The following is an 18088-nucleotide window of genomic DNA, read 5'->3' as shown; positions in this document are numbered from 1 at the left end:
CAAAGAGAAGGATAAGCTAATAGAAACATGAACTGCTTGTACTGATACTATATTTGAAGGGAAAAGGCGTAGTATTTAGCTGTGAGCCACAGCAGTTAAGGTAGATAAGAAAAGGTTATTTGTTTGGACAAGCTCTAAACTAATTAGAGAAAGCATCTGAACTTCTTTGGATTGGTAATTTCTCAGAAAGTTACAAGGGGGAGAGAATCTCTCTATATATATGCTAATAAAACAGATACTGCGCACAAAGGGAAAGAAAGGGGCTGTGTGGTTGTTGCAGTTATTGAAGGCAGCCATCCTCCTGTGACCATTCAGATGGAAGTACTTCAGACACGTAGGTGGTAGAGTATATTTTAGAACTTATGACAGCTTCAAATTCTGCATATGTAAGATTTTATCTATTTTCCTGAGATTCAGCTTTCTTAGCCTCAGAGAGTGCATTTGTGCAGTTACCCTGCTAATTAAAATAGTTATGAGGTAAGGGAGAATGAATATCATAATCGAGGTCATACAGGAAATTTCTGCCTCAATTTACAACTCGTTTCTGCTGTGTGCATGTTATTATGGCTATTATTATGAGAAAGACCAAAAATCAATGGGTTACTCTTGTGAACCAAGGACTCAGGCTGCAGTGTACTTATCTCAGGCGCTCTGAAAAAGCAAAGTACTTAAGAACGTAATAAACTTGGGATGAGTGGCTTGACTTATGCCAGCGTTGTACCTTCTCATGTGAAAAACTTGCCCAAGTGAAATAAAGAGAAAACACCTGCTGACTTAGATGAAAATTTCTTTTCCCATTTCTTGTCACAAGGTATTAATAGTATATAAATCAGTCTAATATTGCTCAGAATATTTTTTTGAGGAATGATTAACATTAACTATCTACTACATCTACTTCTGTATGCTGTCACAGGAAGTTTAATTAAAATAATCATAGGGGTTTTTGTTTGCAGCACAAAATAAAGTGTTTAATGATAAATGGACATATTTTAAAGAGCTGATTTTACTTCTCAAAAGCTTATTAAACTATTACACTAGTTGCATTAGCCACATCTGGTTTTAAATGCATTGGAATGGTTTCTCTTAGGATGTACCAATCTTTCTGGAAAATCACAGGAATTGCAGTACAAAGATAGAGATAGTTGCTTACCTCTGTAAATCAGCTTTCTGTTTCAATTCCCTTTCAGTAGCATGATGTGGCTTTTGTAGCACACATTCACACAAAGAACTGGCTCCTCCAAGCACAGAAATGCTCATCACTCCTGAAAACTAGGCCCCAAAAGTGCTAAACAATACCTGAGAAATTATGGCAGTCCTTTTTTTGACTAGTGATTACTTATTTGACAGGTTGATAGTAAGCTACTATGACACATTTTGAGGCAAATAAGAGTTAGCTATCCAATGCTCTCAATTTTTTTGTTACAGAAGAATAAAATAAATGTAGCAAGGAAAGTCTATTTACATGACTGAAAAACAGGGCTAAAATCCCAAACACAAAAATATAGTGTCAGGCTTTCTTAGAAAATGATGTTTGGAATTTCACTATGACATTACTTACATTGCAACTGTGAAAACTAGTAAAAAATATTAGGAAACTGTAGACAGCTTTGGTTATGGCCTGCAAAAGGGCCTTGTAAAAATAGTTTGCATTGTTTCTCATTTTCAGCTATTTCAGATGTTTATTTTTTACCTCCTCCTCCTCCTAAAATGAGAAGGAAATCGTAGAACTCACAACAGCTTTTGACTTGTGGTGCCAGAGCCCCAAAAAGAATACAAAAGAAAAAATCTGTGAAGACTTAGAATGATCTTCAATTGTCCTTTAATGGTACTATAGCTTTCTGCAGTAATTGTAGGACTACCTTTTAAAAGTGTAGCATATGGCACCTTTTGGGATAGAGAGGTTGAGCCACGATCAGACATAGATAACAGCTGCCCCTTAGACAGATGGTTTTTATTTCCTGCTCCCATACCTCCTACAACGTGAAGAACTGGATTGACTGGCAGGGTACCAACCCAGAAAATACTTAGAGTGGGATTCACTAGATCAGATGTAGTTCTCTTCATCTGAACTAGTTGACTGATGTCATTTTGTAAGTAATGGAGAGAAATAGGTTGTCCTGGAACATGACTCATCTGACTTATTTTAGACATTTATTTTAGTGTAAAATGAATCACAAGCAAAGAGTGTTTATTTCTCTCCATTGACATTATCGAAAGTCTAGACAACTAGTTCAGACATCAATGTCTGTATTTATCCTGATGTATCCTCTCCATGGTTGCAAAATAATCCCTGCATTTTTGTATTCAGGGAAAGAAATAGTGAGAAAGCCATGAAGGTTCTAGAAAGACCCTGCTGTGTATGCTGTGTATTCTTGAATCCTGGGAAGAAATTTTATCCCATTAAGCTTGGTTTGAAGTGTAGACTTAAGAAAGACTAAATGTATCTGGAGGCTTTTAGCTGGGTGATTGCTATTTAACAATATTTTATAGTGGAATTTTATTACTGATGCTAAATAAAATATTTTTCAAAGACTTTTCACGAAGTTCACTTGTCTTTACTCCTGAAAATACATGTGTATCTGCCTGTAATCCAGGAACAGGGTGACTTGTAGGCACCATTTTGGCTTGATATAAAAAAATTCAAAATATTTCATTTCAAGACAAGCAAGACCTAGAAACTCAGCTGCCCACTGGGAATCACTTCGGAAAGGAGAATGCAAAGTAGGTTAGAAGACAACAAACACCACTAATTCAAATTCTGATTGCAACTATTTCTGTTCCTTTCAGACTCCTGAAATAATTATGTTGTGTTTCAAATTACTATAGCCTAACCTGGTATCATTTTGGTTAATCCAGATACCTGAAAGCTGCTCTAGTGGTCTGACCAGGTAAAAGGCTTTATTGTTTTATTTGAGCTACAGGTATGTGTGTACGACTGAGACAAATTGCCTTGTGTCTTACTGGCTACACTTACACAGGAGAAGTCAAAAGGATGAAGAAGCAAGGCTGAGCACTGCCACATGACTGACTAGATCATTAATTTCTCAGCAGGATTCCTGTTGTAGTTTCGTCTTGGGCAAGGTAGCATGAATATAGATTAAGACCTTAGCATGAGCCAGGGATTTCCATCCCATACTTTGGATGGCACCATCCTGTTATGAGAAGTAAAAGAAATTAACTGCTTTTAATGCAATGCAATTTATGCTGGTCCACTTAATCTCAAGGCTAGAGATGAAAAACTCAGTTCTTTCCTACATAATTATCATCACCATGGTCGTGTTCATTTCTCGTGACTGGTGGTCTTGTTGTGTAGGTCTTCATGTTCATTTGAGCATTATGGGCTGCAGCTGTAAATTGTCTAAAGAATACGCAGTAAGTTTCCCAGGCTACTGAGTTTGGGCTGCTTGCAAAACATAGCCATGTATTTTCTTATCTGAGAGGCCTAAAGGAACACAAAATGAGCAACTGGGCTGGCTGTGCCTAACACTGATTAATGCAGTGTCTGCCTGTGTCCGCCTTGCATCAGTAAATGTGTCAAGGATGAAATCTGGGTAATCAGAAATAGTTAGGCTTTAGACATTAATCTGAACTGCTGCATGAGCCTGGAATGACAGTGACATTTTAAAAGGTGTTTTATTAAAAGTTTACGGTATTAGTTCATCTATTATTTTTCCAGTGGCACTTCTACACAAATAATTACATTAATGGTATCATGACTACTGTATAACTGTGCAACCATACGTAAATTCTACAATAAATTTATATCACAGGGACAGACTTTCTGAAATTGGGAGCCTTGTAAGAAACCATGTGCCTTTTATGCATTTTGATCAAAAGCTTATGAGACAGACCTGAAAACCTAAATTTGATATCCCACTGGATTAGGAATTGACTCACTAGAACACCCAATTTGCTTCCAGTGTAAAAATATAGCAATTTAAATGGAAAAGTAAAAATTAGATGCCATGTTTCATAAGGGCAATTTTTTACCTGAAATGAAGTTTTAAAAATAATTATATTAGTTTTAATTGTCTAATATTTTAATAATGTAGTAGTTCTAATAGCTTTGAAAAGTGGTAAGACAAAATGTAACCTAGGTTCTAATTAGTCCTAGGCTGTTAGCAAAACTGTAATTTTCCTTTCAGCTCAAATATATTGACAGAGAATTACAGTTGATAATGTACATCTGTACTTCAGTGTATATAAAGCTATAAAGGGATTGTAAAAATCTCCAGAACATGTTTTATTAATTCAAAACACAAGCACTGGAAGCTCTGGGTTAAAGTTAAAAGTAAAAACCATCAAGTACTTGCAAATGACACTGGCTATTCCCTATCTTGATGAATATTGTTATGATTCTGATGTATTGTTTTTTGAGGTCTAGATTTTAATAGTAGCATCTTTTTTATTGTTATTATTGTTATTTACTTTACTGTTGATGTCATTTCCAGACAGAATTTATATATAAAGTAGAAAAATTTGAACAAAATATATGTTCACCCCTGAGTTTGCACTATGCCAGCAGCAGTTACAAACTTTCAAGTGCAGTTCTTTGGTTCATATTTTTGGGTTTATACTACAATTTTTGTGTGCTTGTACAGCACTTCAATCCATTGTGTTGTGATCCTGACTAATATCTTTTACCTTGAAACAAAGGTGGAATAAAACCCTTTTCATTTTGATAATACTTCTAAGCTCTATAATACAACTTAAGCAATGCATATTTTGGGGCCAGGAACAGAACAAACTTAATCAGGAGGTTTTGCTTTCAAACACAAGCTAAAATTTTAGCTTATAGAACAGAGTGTTTCATACATAAATGGCATTCATTCCATACAAATAAAATTCCTTCCTAAAGTATGTAATTATTTATATTTTTCTTCTGTTGGTATATCATGTAGTTTAATCAAAGATCATGCAACATTTCTATTTCTTTGCTTGTTTTAATAATCCCCATATAGAACAAAAGTTTGCCTTCTAGTAAGCCAAGGATTCAGTAATCCTTATTCTCTTTTGAGAACCAATGCTAGACAAAAAACAGAAGAAAGCATTACAAATCAAATACTACTAAAACCTTGATGTTTGCAACTTAGTCCTTATTATTAGTCTCTAAGAGTCATTAAGGCTGACTTAATATTCCTATATGCTTTTGACATGTGTCTGAAAAATCTCATCTGGCTAAGCAGAAACCTGTAGCGGTGCAAGTGGCTGCAGCCACCCTGACCGCTGAAGATCCAACAGACACCAAGCTGTGGTGGTCAGGCACCGAAGCATAATGCCTCGCTCCGTGGTGAGGATGAGAGCCCATAATCCCCCGGTTCCGCAGTTTATATATTTTTCTGTGATAGGTTCATGTTTTCCCCTCCTTGTTCTATGTATAAGTTTGTTAATATTCATTTCCCCTAAGTTAATATGTATTAATTCTAGAAAGTTCTGTTGTACTCGACACCCCATTGGTTCCTTCCCTAAATCCCTCCTTTGTGTTATTTCCATTGGTTCCCTTGCCCTCAACCCTGTCTCCTGTCAAGTATCCCATTGGCTGTATCCCTTATCCCCGCCTTTCCTATCCCCACTATAAAAACCCTGGACACCCTTAGGTCCTTGGCTCTCTGTCTCATCCCCCCATTGTTTCACCTCAATAAACATTTTGCATGGCACTTACACGGAGAGTCCCCTCTCTCTCCCTTCTTAGCCTCTGCCTGTGTGCCTTCACACCCTGTTCAGGGACGGCTCCCTCAGGTGCGGAGCGCAGCCCCGTCTGCCTGCGCTTCTGTGTGTCTGTGCTGCCGCAGCGCAGTCGGGTTGCGGCTACACCTCCGGGCTCTCTTTGAGCTGGCACGCAAAAACCTGACAGAAACCAATCAAGTGTTCAGTGTTTTTGTCAGTGTGTGAAAAATATAGCCCAGCTCCTGCAAAAAAAACCAAAAATTGTTTTGTGAATTTTACATTAGTTAATCAATTTTAATGAAAGAACAGGATATAGAATGGAAGAGCATTAGCTGTCTTTTTTTTCCAGTAGTCTGAATGAAATACTTCACACTGTCAAAGAAGGAAGGGTATTCAAAATTTATAGCAGGAGTCTAGACAAAGAACAAATCTAAAACCAAACAAATCTGTGCAGATGGAAAAAGGGATTGATGAATACAAGCAGTCAGTTAGGAAAAAAACATAAATAGGGAATCTTGCTTTAATAAGGCTACTCCTTGTATAATTCTTATGGATAAGTTCCCAGTTTATTTTTTTTCCTTTGGTGACTTTATGAACGAATTGTAGAGAGAGGTTTTACAAATGTCACAAAAACAGGTGGAGGAGGAAACTGGCCTTAGGACTTGTGCTTTAATTCAAATAAATACAAGGTAATGCACCCAGAAGTAGGAAAAAGGTAATATTTGTAGCATGAGAGGTTTACCACTGCTTTGAAAAGCAATGACTTCAAGAAGGATGAAGAAGCCATGTGAGATAATGCACAGAACATGGATTTTCAGCATGTGCATGTGTGCTTCTATTGCTTCATGAATAAATTAGGAAACATCAAGTAGAAATTGGAAGGGAATTACACCTTTGCATGCACTGCCAAAATGACTATTTATTTAGTGTCCACTTCTGGTAACTGTACCAATAAAGAATTACTGACTATTAGAAGCTGTTTAGAAGATAAGTAGTAATTGATGAAGAAATATCTCTTAATTTGTTGGAATCCTGGGTTTAGAGAATTTAGGTTTCTCGGATATAATTATATATGTGTAACAATATGGAGGATTTGGGGTGTGGATTTGTTCCTTCTTCATTTCTCCTTCTTCTTCACAAATCTGAGTGTTCTCTTATTGGGTCAAAAAACCTGCACTGTGGACTATGAATAGGTAGTTATTGGATTATAAGTAAAAACTTACTACTTGGTATTTCATAATTGGTTGATTTGGACTTTAAATGACCTTGGAAGTTAGAACTTGGGGCCATTTTCCACCCTGCCAACTAAGAGGCACATACTGTGCAGCTGTATTACAGATCAGAAAATATTAAACATCAGTAAAGAAGAAAAGACTGGCATCTCCTCCGTTTTAATCCAAACTCTGTGTAAAAGAACTCGAAATTCAGAAACAGAGAAAACTAATATTAATTATTTTTGAGTTAGAAATTGTCAAAGGAACCACAAGAGCCTGCTGGAAAGATTAAAACCAGAATTTTAGTTTTAGAAAACATGAATTTCAGTGTCAAACTAAATACATGATTTATCCATGGATACGTTCTACAGTATGTTTTGTCTTGGCTTAACACATCTATGGATTTTGCACTAGATAGTGGAGATTGGTTGTTCATTTGTTTTTGTTTTTGTTTTTTTTTGTTTTTTAAGAATTAAAAATAAAATATGCAAATCCTTACTGAGTTAAGATGACTTTCAAATTTTGTAACAACATTAAAGGAATTATCAAAAAACCCTATGCCTCACATTATGATAGATAAATTAATACAGAAGTAGGTCAGAATGGTCCCTTTGGAACTTCCAACAGCTGTAAATGTTTAAATGTTCTGATAACATGAGACAGAGTTTACACTGAAATGTAGAAATTTGCTTCAGATGAAGAAAAAATAGGGAATATTTTTGGAGGTGAGGTCAATTCATAGGATATGAATTTACTGCAGTCTTGAAAAGAAGGCCTAAATATCGCCTTTTTTTTTTTTTCCAGTTTCCTCTTTGTCTTTACTCTAGTAGATGCTCCTTTCTTCCCATCACATGTCCCAGTCTCTGAGCTTGCCACAGTTATTCAATATTTTTATTATCTGTTGTCACTCACTTTCTCCTCCTTATTTCCACTTAGTGCCTAACTATCCTGTCATAAGCTCAGAAAAACAACACAGAGTAGGAAAGAAAATATATCCTGCTCACACTCCATGGTTTCTGCAGGTGCTGCCATCTCAGCCTCAGGAGGCTCACCATTCATGGTGAGGTGGTCCCCAAGGTGATCAGTATCCAGAAGATTCAGCAGAGCTGGACTGTGAGAAAATTCCTGTGGAAAGGCTTCCTGAGGGACAAGGTGATAATGCTGTTATGTAGACGCTTTGCAGTTGACCCTAAGAAATACTTTCATGCTACAGCAGTGAATGGAGCAATAGAAAATTGTTCAAGTATTTATACTTTTTATTTATACTTCTTCAAGTGCTCTTGAATTACAGCCAAGGTATTTTTAGGAACTCATGTTGTTGCATGTTGTGGTCAGGCACTCACCTGTGTGTATAAAACTTAATTACTCAACAGTTACCTATTTAAGTTACAGTTAAAAGTACTAAACATTGAGCAGGTCTCCACTAGATACTAATTTGCAAGTGGTATAGACAAATAGGGGTGGATTTATAGAGTGATCAGTTGATGCTGTGATCTCAGTGACTTCTCTGCACATATTTTAGATGATGTTTGATTCAGACTAATTCTAGGCCATTCATGTGGGCCAAATGCCCATGAGTTCAGTTCTTTGTGATTTCATCCAGTTTATGGCACTCAAGAGTCATTGTGTGATGTGAACCAAAGCAGAGGAGGTGAGCAGTGGTGGCCAGATCCACTTCAAAAGTATTCTAAACTGAAACACAAAAGGAGATTTCACCACTGTGCATCAAAAATACAAAACACATTCACATGGCACAAATCATGTAATCCTGTTTTTGCCATGAGTATATTACATGTCTTTGTGCTGGAACATCAGATTTTGGCAGTAAAGGAAAATGAAAAGGTCAGATAATTTTTTTAAAACAAACTTGGAGAATGTTGAATACATGGAGAAATGGATGTAGAGATAAAAATGTGTCATTGCTTTTTTTTCAAAAGAGGAGGTGCTTAAAGAAAAATATATCAAACAAGGTAACTTACACAGGGTTATATTTATACCCAAGCTTTAATGGAGAATGTCCTATAAATTAGATTATTACATATAATTTTTCCAGAATGCATTTATTTCCTTAAACTTGCATTATATACCAGATCTTACACTCTTAAGCCAGTATAATGGCCATAAACTACATTATATACCAATGATAGCTTACATTAATAAAAATGGGGTTAAATTCTGCAGTCTTCAAGCCATTGGTAAGGAAATGCTATGGTTTTCAAATAATAGTTTTGGAATTTTAACCCATGCTTTCTATAAATAAAAATAATTGCATGAAAAAATACACTTTTCTGAAACACTTAAGTGGTGCACCTCATATTCACTGCAAGTCACTGAAATCATAGTTGTTAGAGTTGGAGAAGTTATTATACAGCTATCTGTAAAAAATTACTGAACAATATCAAAGAGTTTATAGAAAAATAAATAAGCATGTTTAAATTTATTCAGTTAATTCTACTTTTCTAGGATATCATAATAAATGAATACTAAATGTTTTGGACATCATCATTTGAGCTTTCCACAAATAAATATACTTTACAGTTTATGATGTGGTGTAATATGTAGAAATAAGTTTCATTAAGGATGACTGAGTTAATTTCACATATATGCATTCATATGTTCAGATTATTAGGCTTTAATCAGTCTATAAAGGTAGTATATTGTGGGGTTAATTTAGCTTTCTTTTATCTCCTAAATATTGCAGAGCAGAACTCTTTTCTGTCAACACCAAGACTGATTACGATGCCAAGACAGAATTTCCTTAGAAGATTAGACATACCAGTATAAATAAACACTCAGTCCCTAGTAGAAAATTATGGTGCATCATGCAGATTGCATTGGTGATTATTCAGAATGCCTTTACGTGTTGAGGAACCAAACCAACCAATCCTAAAATAAAATACATGCATGGGATAATTTGCACTAGTTATAGACTATTTATCTAGGGAACACTTTGTTCAATTGTAATTATCTTATGGCGTACTTTATGAAAGTGCCTTCATCAAAAGCATAATGAAGTTAAACTCTAGGACTACCTTTCATTAGGGGAATGAGAAATTTAAAATTACCATATCGTTGATTGGCAGTAATGTGCAAAAGTACTGCTTTGAAACCTAAGCATAAACATTTGCTTTGAAACTGTTGCCCTGACTTCAGAGTGACCAGGAGATATTTCATGTTTCCAAATGGGTTATTCTGCTCATAGAGAGCAGCAGCAGGTTGGCTGAAAATGTTCCAAGTCCTTTCTCCTTCTCTTTAGGGCACACTTGCCATTCCTTTTACTGCTTCTAAAAAGAACAGTTTGCAGGCATTTAGACCCATTCAAAGGTTCAGGTAAAGCACAGATGGGTTTTACAATTTCCACTTAATGTAACCAGTCTTGGTGATATCTCTTAACATGACTTTACAACACCTCTCATCGTTACATATGAATCAGTACTCAGGACTTGGAGTAAAGATGGCTATAATACAAAGTGAATCAGGCCAGTTAGTTTACTAGAAATTATACTGCTAGCAAAGGAACCACATCTGTTATTTTGTTACTTCTGGAAGGGAGGAAAGGAGGGTGAATTAAAAAAAAGAAACTGTCTTTGAAACAAGGAATGAAGTTGTAATGAGGATTATTATCTAAATTCTCAATTTGATGGTCTTAGAAAACCTATCAGGTACATCTGTAATGATACATTTTTGTTCCCTAAATAACTGAAATTAGTATTTTCACAGTTTAGGCACTCCATCATTAAATAGTATCAAATGCTCTGAGCTACTATATTAATCTGTTCAATTTTGTGTGTTTATTCAGTCTCTGACTATAGGAGCTACAAAAACTACTTCTCCCCTTCAAGAGAGTATAACATGGTTGAAGGACACATTTTGCTTCCACATGCTCTCAGACAAATCCATTACACAGAAGGGAATAAGAATTCACTATTCTGATACATAGTTCAAAAAGGCAGGTAGAGTTGTCATCATGAAATTGGGGTGTCTATGCCAGCTATAATTTAATCTTCACACTCTGTTTTTGTTAAGTATTGCCAGTTCAAACTAAGTTGCAATTACTGTCTCATAGTGCAAAGACCATTTAGAAGGATACTGTGTGCCAACCCTGAAAATCCTTTTAAAAATATTGGGCTTTATCTTCCAACAACTTTATGAATGTCTTGTTTGCTTTAAACAGTCTATTAGCAGAACGGATGCTCCTGTGACTCCTTAAATATATTTTTAAAAATGTGATTAAATGCCTGCTATATAAATGCATGCACTTGCATATAGCAATATTTGCAAGCATGTGTAAGCAACCCCTAAACTCATTTAAGATAATGTCACCAGGCAACTGATAAGTAAATGAAGTGGAAATGCAAATCCAAACGTCCACATACTAAAGCCTTATGGAGATACTACGGAAGATCTAAGTGTTTGTAAGGACTGCAGAGAGAGTGGACCTAAATATATGCAATAACCACAGGCACCAGAAAGTGTTGTCCTTGAGAAGTACTGATACCTCTTCTGATGAGAGAGAGACTTGCCGTACCAAGTTTGTTTCAGTACACTGATCATGGGGGAGCTCTCTGTCTTCCTAAGGAGATCAAGAGAAAAACTCTATCAGTGTATCTGCTGAAAAAGGGTTTTCAGCATTAGTTTTGTCATGAGTTTTGTCGTCTCCTGAAATACATCTTGGCTCTCATGATCTGATCAGAACAAGTAAATAAAAATACGGAAAATTCTCTGCTTAATGGTCTTAAAATGCCAGCCATGAATAGCAGGGATAGAATATCTTGGCATCAGGGAAAACTAAAGAGTCTGCTGCATACTTTGCAAATGTATATTCTTCAATTTTATTAATTTATTTTTTCATGTTGACATGTGTACGTATTTTTTAGCTTTTAGCAACTTCAACACTCTGAGCTTGGGTACCAGGATCTCTTTGGTGTAGGAATGACTTTTTCTGTCCCAGAAGCAGATGTAATCAGTTCCATGAGACCTGGTGGGCCTTTTGCTAGTCTACTGCGGAGAATCAGAAAGGTCTAGTTCTCTCCAGTAAAGAGGACCAGTAAAGCACATATGTCTTGAATTAAACTGAAGAGAAAATTAGGTCTGCAGAGTCACCTCACTAAACTGTTTATGAAACTAGAAGACTAGGCATAGGATTGTGTAGTGGTTTGGACATCCAGGTTCCAATTTACCATGAGGAAAAACTTCTCAAGTCTTGTGTTTGAAATCAAATTAGCCTCAAAATGATTTATTGATCTAATAATGGCAGACACTTAGCAAGCAGGAGGTAGGTCATACATTCACAATCAATAACAATAATACGAAAGATAAACTACAATATTAGATGCTATAAAACTTTACAATTATGAATCATCACACAGACACAAACTATGTAGGGTAGAAGAGCACACACCCTCTTTCCTCTTGCCTACTTACACAACTTCTCATAGCAGAGATGGGCACTTCCAGCCATGTGAATGCACAGTACTCTGCTGTTTAGTTTGTATCAGTCCAGCTTCCATCCAGATGCACCTTTTGCATTGGAACCAGATAGAGACTCCATGTATCCATGAAGCATGATGCCTAAATGGGGCTTATTGGCTCCTGTGCAGAAACCAAAATAGTCCTTAGCTGGATTGTTTTGCATAACTGCTACATCAGGAAGTCACAAGAAGTGAAAATTTCTGGTACTGCAGTTCAGTGCATGCAATAGGCATTTCTTTGTGTAAATAATATTCATTAGGCTGTGGTCCTCACCATACCCAAATATTAGCCACCAGACTGCAGAGCTAAACTTCCTCTGCTGACCTTGTTTAGCTGAGCTGTGGCAACCGCAGAGGCTCAGGGCTTGACTGTACCTGTGCCTTGTGTGACAGTCAAGGAGGCAAATTCGTCACCCTCAGCCCTCTACTTGGCACCTTCATGCCTTTCAGACATAACTAATCTTGTGTGCAGAGCTTCAAAGTAGCTTTTATTATATCTGGAGCATTGTAGATTTTAATTCAAGCACATAACCTCCTTTTTCTTTAAAAAATACTGTTAATAATGGCATTATTTGTCATACATAACAAGGTTTAATTGTACTCTTTAAAACCCCACCGTGCTTGGGAAGTCAATGGGTTTCAAAATAAATTGCACTTTGAAATTTTAATGCCAGCATCTCTTTTACTTAATATTGTAAATGATGTTTTATTTGAAAGTGTTTTCTGTTTACCAAAATTATTATGCAAATTAAGTGTTCTAACCCATATGCAGAAGACATTTAAATGATATTTGTAAAGCAGAGACTCAATTTGGAAAACTGCATGCCACTTATAACTAAGAATACAGGCTGGAAAAATCATACATAGTACAACTCTGATTGCGTTCTGAAGTGTGAAAAAACAATATTTGGATCCTTATCTCCAATCTGCATCTAAAAGCACAACACCAGTAATAAAAAAAGAAAAAAGTTTCACTTCCCATTTCCAAAGTGATGGTCATATCCAATCTCTTCTTTCAAGGTCATTTAAAGTCTTTTCTACATATTCCATTCATAAATCTCTGGCCAGATATTCTGGCATGTAGCAAAACATGCTACCATCTCCATAGGGGATGGTGTGGATATAGTGATAACAGCAGAAAATCAAATATGCAAGTGCATAGACAAGTTATTTTTTCAGTAAGTGACCTTGTTTCTCTTACAAACTTCCCTTTTCCTTATTTTGAGAGAAAAGAAATTATATTTCCCAGGGCTTTGACGCATCTTGAGAGTTAGCAAAAGTCCTGACACTTAGGTATGGTTCTGGAGTGTGAAACCTATACACTACCTCACACAGACAAAATGAACACTGAGGATTTTAGTCCTGGATTCAAATCTGCATTAATATATCATCATAGCCCCTATATAATATCAGAATTATTCTTTAAGTGAATTTACTAAATGCTCTTACTCTGACCAATAATCAAGCAATGAAAATATTTGGGTCTTTACAAAAGACAACTGGAGACAATGGCAAATCAGATTATGTGTTTTGTTTTCTGAAGATACATTGAAGCATAGAGTGACAACCTTTGGTGGATAAATGAGGGATGGCATTTGAAATAATACTGTAAGAGTTTTGAAAAAATCCTTTCCCACTCAGCTAACTTTTCATTACTTTCAAAATTACATGTTTATTTACAGAAACTTTTTCTTGGATACTCAAGAGAGTGTTGATTTAGCATTAAAGTCTGAAATAATAGTTTAAAAGCCACCAGTAGGGCAGGGATTATAAGAAAACTGATTTTAGACTTCTGCAAATGCCTCAAATGGTATTAGAACTGTGGAAAAGTCAGCAGTTCCACTTTCCAGGAGATTTCAACCTTTTTGTGGCCCAGGGGGTTTTATTCAGCTCACTCTATGCACTTTTCCACTCCCTCTTGTACTTCTGCTGTCTTGAGCTCTGTTCATAAATCCTGTGCTCCAGACTCCTTAACATTTCTAAGTTTATCAACATCTTTCTTCTATTCAAGGGACCAAAACCTGGGACATTGTTCCAGGTGAGGTTTAATGAGTGCTGAGTAGAGCTGGGGATGGTTCCCTCCCTCAGTCTCCTGACTGGGCTCATGGTTGCACTTAGCCCATTGTGCTGCCTGGGTTTAATGCTCCACCTTGTGCCCAGAGGATCCCAGGGCCTTTTTGGCAGAGCTGTGCTCCCACCAGAGTGTGCCCAGTCTGTGTCATGGCAGGGTAATGTGTCATACGTAAATGTCTGTGTACATATATGTGTAATACATGAATATATGTGTATATGTATCTGTAATACATATATGTATGTGATACGTATTTCTGTAGAGAGTTAAAGATCTATAAAATTGTGCTACCTTTTCCATTGTGGGAAGTGTACTGGTGACAAGGAAAAAACCCAAAAATTTGCTTTTTGTAAACATGTCTTTTCTAGTACTGGCAGACAAGAGAGAAAATCAATGCTGCAGAAATATTCAACTTCATGTGCAATTGTGCTGTTAATCATGACAATCACAAGACCACTGAAGATCAGTTACTACATTCCCAGTAGGCTTATCATGATACATATAATGATACATGTTACAGATAATGTCACAGGAACTATCCTCACAAGTCTTTAAAGGCAGTTGCCAGGATTGATGGAAAATGAAATTAATTGCCTCTCTAGATGGTGAGGCTCATTACTACAAGAAGTAATTTAGGTTCTCAAAAAATAACAAATGGGTTTGAATATTCATTTGAATTAGCAAGAATTGTTACAGTGAAAAACATCATAAATATTGGAATATGAAATCTTGTTCTTTAAATGGAATACCAGTGTAAAACCATAAGAGAAAAAAAAATATGAAATCACTCTCATCTCATATTCATTTATATTGAACCAATATAAAAATTTTCCTAAGGAAAAAGTCGTTATTCATTGTCTGGTTTCAGCAATGATTGAAGAATTACAGGTGACTGATGAAGAATTCCAACATTTTAAATGTAATATAGGTAGGGATACAGGTAGGGATAAGCAGTAGCAATTATTCAGATAGAAATGGTGATGAGGATGCCGTATATAATTTTCTCAGATACCTGAAAGAAAAAATAAAATAAAAAATCATTCAGTCATATTTCTACAAAACCCAAAGCACAGAGGGAGAGGAAAATAATAACATCTATCAAGGAACGTCATCACACACAGCAGGTAAATGGCTTTCTTATTAGACAAACAACAATATTAATAAAATGCAAGGGGCTGCATACACTCATTTATACTGAGCCTCAAGCCATCCAGAGTTGGTGGCAAGAGTGATTACATCAGTGAAATCTGTCATTATGTTCCCTTCAGTGCCCTCTGCTGAGTAGTTGACTTTAATAATCATAAACTGCAGGACACTATTTGTAAAATAACTATCACCATTGAACTTTATCTCAAAGTAAATACGTATTGAATAAAAGCCTCCTCTGGGGCCAGAGTGTAAAAAATATCATTGCTCTTGCCTGTCTTGTAATGATATTTCGCTTTGGTGGATGGTATTGTAAAAATTCATATAATCTCTCTGCATTTGTTGCATTTGTTTTCAATTGTGGAATCAACAAAAATATCACAGTTGTTAAGTCATTAATGGAACAGTGATGTATCTGTAAAAAAACACAAATAGAAACTTGCTTGACTTTAATTATAAACCTGCCTCTCTATGCAGGAGTCTCAAGCATGGCTGTAAATAGATTATTTTGCTTGAGTGACTAGGTTGATATTTTGGATTGGTTTGGGCCTTGACAATCAGAAATCAGGCGCTGGCATATTTCTAAGTATATGAAGATTCAGCTGTAGATTAGGATGCCAAAGGATTCAAATGGAAACAATCCACTTGTGTTCTGTGTGCTGTGAATATAGAATGCAATCAGACTTTATGAATAAATTTGACTTGAGGAAGGGAACATGGGTAAAAGCAAACCTTTGCAACCAGGACTTACTCCAAAGTATCTTTCCCCTCCCACTTCATGCATTTTAAGAATGTTTGGACAATCTGGAAATCTACATCTCAAAACCTTGAATTAGGTTTCTTCTGCTAATTCAGGTGGCTCAGCAAATCCAGCTACCTTGTGTGCCAATTGAGAAGTCTCTCTTCTTTCCCCAGAAACATTGTTCTCTCATAGAAGACAACTTGTAGAGGGATAAAGAAAGAGTTACCTGATAGAAGCCTTATCTTTTGCCTCTTCCCTGGACCAACCCCCCATGAGGGCATTTTCAAGAGGCTTTATCTGAAATCCAAGTGTCACAGCCGCATGGGCCTCCAGACTGAAACAAAATTTAATATCATTGCTTGTGAATTCATTCCCTGGAGCTTCATGTTGCTCTAATTTTCAGCTACCTAAGTTTCTGGTGGGATGGATAAAAGGGACAATGCGGGTGGCAAATACAAGCTAGTCCCTCGTGCTGTGAAAGCTAAGAAAGGTCAGGTGGAATGTGTGAGTACATCTAGCAGCAGTGGAAAGGATTAAGCTCCACAAAAAAAAGGTCTCACATTCAATTTATATTTTATGTTCTTCAGCAATGAGCTGCACAGTCCTGCTGGAAAGCTGCCAAAATTTGAATTACATTATTTATACTGATTTACTGGACATAGCTGGGATTGTCAGTGTGGAAATGTTCTGTATTGGGAAGTAAGTCTAAAAATTGTATTGTTTGGGAATGTAAAGTATCATTGCTGCCTCTCTGAGTTTACGAACTCTGTGCACCGTAGATTTTTCATTCAAAGTCATCATTAATTATAATTTTAAGAACACATTGCCAAATTCTGCAGTGCTTACTCACTTTGCTTCTCTCTGGACACAATGAACAGAGCAGCACGTATACCCATTTTTTCTACCTTTTCCTCTTTGATAAGGTCTGCATGAGATAAATGATACCTGTCATATGCCAAAGAATAGTTTTTGCTGACAAAATTAATTCAAAACATCTCAAAACAGGAAGGAATTTATTAGCATCCAGCAGACTTCATATAATTTATCCTTTAGCATGCTTTAGCCACTCCTATTGCAGTAATAGTCAGGGAATTTCCAGAAGCTGTTCAGTGTCTTCAACTTCACAGTTCAAGAGTCTTCAGCTTTTTCTTGGCTGTATAAGCCTGTATTTACTGGATATTATAAAGAGGATAGAACACCCATTGTCCTTTCAGCCCCCTTTCTCTCCTTATTCTGTTTGCTCAAGAGGTCCTACAACACAGTAAAAGTTGGGAGGCTGCATCATTGTGGCACTGCAATTTCATCGTGTGGAGTAAGGCCCAGACCTAGGAGGCACTGAGCCTTGTCTTACAAAAACATTTGGATGGAGTGTTTAATTCGTAAGGCTTTTGAGGCCTTTCTTCAGTGCACAGCGATGGGAGATAGTGGCTCAGAAAATTGCCTTTTAAGGATTTTTTTTCTTAGTTTCTTTCTCCTTCTCTGCCTACAGCAAGAACAACCACAACAACTTTATGGTAATTTTGATATGGAAATTTTCAGGAGAGTTATGACCGTGAAACTCCTGCAGAGCTCAGAAATAAGAATATTAGGAGTTTTTTCACAGACTTGATTGCCATCATATTGTCATGCATTGATGCACACAGTATCTCTGTAATGTCATGAAACATTATTGATTATCAATCACTCCCCTTCTATTTTTCAGAAACTGAGGGAGAAATTAGTTTATCTGAGGTTGCAGGGCAGAACACAGTCTTGCCTCTTTGTCTTCTTTGTTTGA

Source organism: Corvus moneduloides, chromosome 3, assembly GCF_009650955.1.
Source record: "Corvus moneduloides isolate bCorMon1 chromosome 3, bCorMon1.pri, whole genome shotgun sequence".
Classification (NCBI taxonomy): domain Eukaryota; kingdom Metazoa; phylum Chordata; class Aves; order Passeriformes; family Corvidae; genus Corvus; species Corvus moneduloides.
Note: the sequence above shows the minus strand (reverse complement) of the source record.